We start from the raw sequence: 7,312 nt of genomic DNA, 5'->3' as shown, positions 1-7,312 counted from the left end.
TTTGCAGACAGCATCATCATGAAAGTAGAAAATCCAATGAAATCTATAAAAATTGTACTAGATTTAGTAAATGAGTATAGAGAGTTTGTAAGATATAGTATCAATCCAAAAATTAATCATATTCCTGCCTACTCTAAATTTAAAAAAAGTCAAATACCATCTTAAATTTTAAAGCCCAACATATTTAGAGACAAATTTGACAAAAGATGTATGTGATGTGTACACTGAAAACTACACAACATTGTCAAAATAAATTAAGAAGACCTTAAAAAATTAAGCGATAGACTGTGTTCATGGGTCAAAATGCTGAATATTTTTCAATTGTCTATTCTTCCAAAATTGATCTATAGGTTCAATGCAATATCAATCAAAACTCCTAGAGCTTTTTTTTGGAGAAGTTGACAAACTGATTCTTAAATTCATATGGAAATGTGCAAAAGACCTGAAATTGTCAAACATCTTTGGAAGAAAATAATAAAGTTGGAACATTAAAACTATCTGATTTTAATACTTGGAATAATGGTACAATGTAGCATTGCCCTAATTTAAACAAGTAGATTAATGGAACAGAATAGAGTACCGAAATACAGCACACCTATTATATATAGATAACTGATTTTTTGACAGATGTTCAAAGGCTAGTTAAGAAAGAACAAATTTGTTTTTATTTTTATTTTCCCAAGGAATTGTTCTGATGTATTTCATGTATAAGAGTAGTAGGTCTGGACTGTTTTTCAACTCTGAATTTCTATAGTAGACCTGATGCTTTCTTAAGAATGGATGACAGTGAGCATTTTTTTCATGTCTAAACATTAGTAACTAGTCATTTGGATTTGTTTTTGATGACATTTGTTTTGAGTCATGTTTTGTGGTCCTTAGACAGGGCTTTGTTTAATACCTTTTAGAGCTTGGTTACAAAGACAATATACACGACCAATCCTTTTTACTCATTTTGAGTATAGTCTTTATATTAATACGATTCACGGGCTTCAGATATTCAAATTATCCTGCACCTGCATGTCACAAACCAAATGCAATACTATTGATTTTCTCCAAATTTATAAAAAGGACACTTTTAAAAATAATCAAACCCATTACCCTTGCATACCCAGTGTCCTGCCAGTACACAATTGAAACCTCATTTTAAGTTTGAATTTGTTTGCAATATTCAAGCCTGCTGTACACTTGTTTTGAATTTCTTCTTTTTTTTTTAGTGGAAGTAACAGAAAGATCTTTTTGTTTGAAAAAACTGGCCCAGCAGATTTTCTCACGTTGCCTTATGACAGTGAGAACAATTGATGTTTTGTTGCATATTGCCTAGATTTTAAAAACAGACAGTATAGATTGTTATATGCATAAATAAACTTTTTGAACAGCAGTCTCTAAGGAATTTTTTCTCTATTTTCTTTTGTTTTGTAGTTTCAATAGATTCCCTTGTGTCTTTACTGAGCAAAAAGATAAAACTGTAACTCTAGCTTAATGGGATACGTGACATTTCTCTACTTAAAGTCTGTTCTTTTTCCTAGGCTTTCATCTTTGGTGTAACAAGTCTAGTTAAGTATTAATGAAAACTTTTAGAAATTTAACCAGACTGTAGAGAATGATAGAGATACATTAGAATTTTGTGTGTGTGTGTCTGAATCCTGAGATGTGTAGTGAATATGAACTTAAGTGAAAGTGGAAAATATTTAAACAAAATATTCTCTCATTTTATCTTTACATGGATCCTTCTGAAGAAAACTAGGTATTTAATATCTCTTTAATAATGGGACATTGTATTGAAATGATTATAGATATCCTTAATTTAGTTAGCCTTTGCATTCTATCATGTACCATAATATAAAAACAAATCCAAAATATACCCTGTGTAAGGTAACACCATTTTTAACTTATCTTTTTGTGCAACAAAAGTTAGGGCACAACTTTGGAAATCCAAGTCAGGGAATTAAATTTGCCCTTAAATTGTCCTATTTGCTTTATTCCTTCTGATGAAGAAGAAAACTTTCTAATATATACATTAAATATATATTATTATATATTTATAGATATATTAAAAATTCATAATATATATTTCTATTATATATAAGAAATGCTTACTTCAGCTATATTTTCATATTTTTACCTCATATTTATCTTATATATAATGTAATAGAATACATTTTTTAAAAATACAAATGAGTCTAATTTTTTTTCTTCAGCTTTTATTTTAAGTTTTGGGGTACATGTGCAGAATGTGCAGGTTTGTTACTCTAATTAATTTTTTAATCTCTCTCTATGAGCTTGTAGTTGCATTGAATGAATCATAGAGGAAATTAGAAAGCAGCTATTTACATGTTGAGAAAATCTACAAACACATTTACATCCAGCTTAAGATTAAAGATAGCTATTGTGTTTAACAAAGCCCAGATTTTGATCAGTAGAACAATGATGAAATTTAAAAAAAATCTTCACTAATTATACTTAGTCTACCACATCATAAAAATTTCACAGATAATACATGAAAAAAGTAAATTTCTATTTATTACATTACATGTAATAATATGTAGTTATATGTAAAATATGTATTATAATGCATATACACGTAAACTACATGTAAATTTTGTTATACTAGAAAAGGAGTGACTAATGAAAAACCCAAGAGATAACAAAAATAGAAATATTTTTATGTTGCAAGTACTATTATGCATGCATTAACTTATTATTTATGAAAGACACAAATTAAGATTACTAGAGAGCAATCATTGTTTAAAACAAAGATTCTAAGGATTTCTTAATTAAAAACAAAGGTTTTATAGGGATTCAGTAATTTTAAAATGAATATATATAAATAAAAGAATATTAAGCTATGTAAAAAAGCAGAGAAATAATTAAATATTTTAATCAAAAAGAAAAATAACTTGCATGATATTTGATTTTTTTATTATAGCTTGCATGTTATAAAAGGAAGCCAGAAAATGGAAAAAACGCCCTTTTGAATATTGCCCGGGAATTCTGAAAATTGGCTAAGACGAAGCAGCCTTTCTTTAGCAAAAATAATTAACGAAAAATAAATTATAATCAGTTACTATGGAACATAACTGCAATACTAGTCAGTAAGAAGACCTGCAACTAGTACTTAAAATCATTTTACATTGAAAATAAAACAATATATAGCTTCTTACTGTATTTGCAAAAGAAAGAGATAACAAACCATTATAAACAGTTTAAAGAAAAATGGAAGATAAAATACAGAAAGACTAGTTTTCGTTTTTCTGTTGGATATATCTCTGTCATACAGAATTGAGGCACTGTTAATGACTTACTGGAAAAGTGGTGAATCTAAAGGCAATTGATAAAGTACGAATAGGCACATAAGTGGAGCTAGAAAAACTGTAGGAATGGAAACACAAAAACTAAGTAAATAAAATGTAAAATTGAACTTGATGATGGATAAACATATATCAATGAATAAATATAAAATGGGACTTGATGAATAAATGAATCTCTTAAGTAACAAGTTACTTGAGATGTTAGCTAAATTCAGAAATTTCAAACTACTAAACATTTAAACTGCCTTTTGGGATAAAGTGCTTGAAAGATGAATCAAAACTTAACACTAACCAAAGTGTGAAACTTATTTCAAATGACTGAAAAGCCTTCAGTAACTTGGCAAGTAGGACTTATTTAACTCTGGATAAGAGAAGAATCTCTCAACATTCTTATAAACATGACTGATGAATTGGAGGATATGATCATTTTTATGAACTCTAAGTTGATTTGTGAAAATATCTGCACATGGGTAATTTTCTAAATACGAAATTTTCTATGGCTGAGAATGAAGTAATGTATTTTCTTACTTGTGGTATTAGTTTTTATTTTCTGCAGATTTCACAGGACAAAAGAAAAATGAAGAACCAATCAATGGGAATAGTGTTCACTCTGCTTGGACTGACAAACGACCCTCTACTACAGATTGTGATTTTTTTGTTTCTATTTTTTAATTACGTCCTGAGCCTGATGGGGAACTTAACGATTATCCTCCTTAGCCTGCTGGATCCATGGCTCAAGACTCCAATGTATTTCTTCCTCCGAAATTTCTCCTTCTTAGAAATTTCATTCACAACTGTTTGCATTCCATGATTCTTGACAAGCATTCTGACTGGAGACAAGACAATTTCCTACAATGCTTGTGCAATTCAATTATTCTTCTTTCTTTTATTAGGAGTTACTGAGTTTTACCTCCTGGCTGCCATGTCCTATGACCGCTACATTGCCATCTGCAAACCACTGCATTATCCAATCATTATGAGCAGCAAAGCGTGCTACCAACTTGTAATCATCTCTTGGGTAGCTGGATTCATAATCATCTTTCCCCTTTTGGTCTTGGGACTCAAGCTGGATTTCTGTGCTTCCAAACTATTGATCACTTCTTATGTGACACTTCTCCTATTCTACAGATTTCTTGCACAGATACAAGTTTTATAGAATTAATGGCTTTTATCTTAGCTGTGCTGACACTCATCACCACATTGTTGTTAGTGATCCTCTCCTACACATACATCATCAAAACCATTCTAAAATTCCCTTCTGTTCAACAACAAACCAAGGCTTTTTCCACTTGTTCTTCACACATGATTGTTGTCTCTATTACTTATGGGAGTTGTATCTTTATGTATATGAAACCATCAGCAAAAGAAAGGGTGACTTTAACTAAAGGAGTATCTGTAGTCAATACCTCTGTTGCCCCTTTACTCAGCCCTTTCACACTCTAAGGAACCAACAGGTGAAAGAAGCTCTCAAGGACATGCTTCAAAGATTTTGCTATTTTCGAAACAAGGCAAAATTTGAATATAAATAATACACTGTTGGAACATGGATGGGAAAATTGAATGCAGTCTTCAATAAATTACCTTCGTTGAGAGTTATTCCATTTCTCCACTTGAATAATATCATATTAGGTTTACTATATCTCTGTGTTCTCTGCAGCACTCTGTGTTGTTCTTTCTGAGTAGCTCTTCCCACTCTGTAGTGATAAACTACCTTCTTCAATCCAGAATATTAAATTTCCTCTGTGCCTAGAAATAGCTCTTCCATAAATAATAGTTTTATATACTGAGTGTTTTGTACCAGTGAATATTGCTAGATATACTGAGACAATTACTTCAATATGTGTGTTAATTGCTAAGTATTGTATCTGCTCTTAAGTATTTTGTGTTCCTAAGACAGTCAAAAACACAGAATCTGATAATTATTATGTTATGTAATTGATGCTGTGATAAAAACGAGGTAGAAAATCTGATTAATTTTAAAGATCAAAGTAGCCCCCCAAGAGATCATTGCTTATGATGGACCTTGAAAGATGAAGAAAAAAATTAAATGTTCTAGGATGCTGTAATCAGAGTATAAAATATGCAAATAAATTAGTCTACTGTAGAAGGTTCACCTGGAGAGTTACAATGATTAAGAATATTAAAAATTTTTATGTATATATATTTTGTTATACTTTAAGTTCTAGGGTACATGTGCACAACGTGCAGGTTTGTTGCATATGTATACATGTGCCATGTGAAAAAAAGAATACTAAGAATATGATATTTGTAAACATTTTCGGTTGTTTGGGGGGATAAAAATAATTTAACTTGGCCAGGTGCAGAGGCTCATGCCTGTAATCCCAGCACTTTGGGAGGCTGAGGCAGGTGGATCATCTGAGGTCAGGAGTTTGAGACCAGCCTGATATGGTGAAACCCCATCTCTACTAAAAAAGACAAAACTTAGCCAGGCGTGGTGGCATACGCCTGTAATCCCAGCTACTCGGGAGGCTGAGGCAGGAGAATCGCTTGAACGTGGAAGGCATAGGTTGCAGTGAGCCAAGATCGTGCCATTGCACTCCAGCCTCACCGACAGAGTGAGACTCCATCTCAAACATAAATAAATAAATTAATTAATTAATTAATAATTTAACTTAAGGCCCTGGTTCGAATTGTTTATGTTGTCTTATAATCTCTGAAGTCTACATGTGATAGTAACCCATGAAATAAATTCAAGGTATAATTTACTTATATTTGAGTTTGGGAAACTTTTCATGTATTTTAAATAATTCATAAACTAAAAGCTTTCTAATCAATTCTGCTTGTGTAAATTTTTACCAAATTAATTAAGTATATCTTTTATACCATAGCATACATAAAACAATGCATTTGGACAAATATTCACATTCATGTAAAAATACAGAAAACATTTACAACATATTAAATAGTTTCCTTTGCCTCTTTCCGGTCATTCTCCATCTCCCACCTCTAACCCCATCTGTCACTGGATTGAGGTGTTCACTGGTGTTCTTTCAGTCACTACAGATGTGTTTTGTCTTTTCTGAAATTTCTTTATTTTATATATATATATATTTTAAGACAGTGTCTCAGAGGCTGGAGTGGAGTGGCATAATTATGGTTCACTACAGCCTCGAACTCCGGAGCTCAAGCAATCCTCCCACCTCAACCTCCCAAGTAGCTGGGACTACAGGTGCACACCATCACACCCAGCTAATTTTTTAATTTTTGTAGAGGTGAGGTCTTGCTGTGTTGCCCAGGTTGGTCTTAAATTCCTGAGCTCAAGCAATCCTCCTGCCTCTGCCTCTCAAAGTGTTGGCATTACAAGCATGAACCATGGTACTCAGCCTGGAATTTCTTATAAAAGAGGGCATACTCTGTGAACTTTATGTATGGCTGCTTTTGCTCAAGATAATATTTTTTGAGTTTCATTCATGCTATTGCATGCATTCATAGTTAATTCCTTTTTGTTGATAGAATTTAGCAGAATATCTAGTGTCCTTTTGTGACAGCCAGCATTATCTCCTTTATCCCATACTTTGGTATTTTTATTCTCTGAAGAAAATCTTCACATAACTGAACCATTTAGTTTGATCAGTGTGAAACCTGATTACATTCCATATTCTGAATTGCCAATCCCTGAAGGCCTCTATCTTCCTATAATGTCTTTTAGAAATAAGCTGATCCAACAAATGGGAGTTAATTGGAAGGAATTTTTGCCCTATGTCTTGGTGACTCTACTTCTCAATCCTATTCTCCAAGGCGGTGGAGCTTCAAAAATTGTCTCTAAAGGAAAAGAAAAAGGATACACATGGAGGATCTCAATTCCTCATTTGGTTGCTCATTTTAGTGACCCATTTCAACCCCAAATTAACTTATACTCTTTTGTATGCAGTAGGCTCCAAGACTCAACCTTCTTTTGAAGAGTGGAAGAGAAGCAAAAGTCTGAGAACCAGAGATGAAGCTTGAGGAAACTAGAACTAGAGATTTCAGCTCCAAGCCCTACA

At 32.3% G+C, this 7,312-nt stretch overlaps 1 pseudogene; it reads left to right on the top strand.

Annotated features, from left to right (window-relative positions):
* Nucleotides 1-3,885: 3,885 nt before the first annotated feature.
* LOC101149102 (olfactory receptor 6C6-like) lies at nucleotides 3,886-4,837 on the top strand (annotated as a pseudogene).
* The last annotated feature ends 2,475 nt before the right edge of the window (nucleotides 4,838-7,312 follow it).

The sequence above is a fragment of the Gorilla gorilla genome, chromosome 10, assembly GCF_029281585.2.
Source record: "Gorilla gorilla gorilla isolate KB3781 chromosome 10, NHGRI_mGorGor1-v2.1_pri, whole genome shotgun sequence".
Classification (NCBI taxonomy): domain Eukaryota; kingdom Metazoa; phylum Chordata; class Mammalia; order Primates; family Hominidae; genus Gorilla; species Gorilla gorilla.
This window is presented reverse-complemented; position numbering and strand designations above follow the sequence as displayed.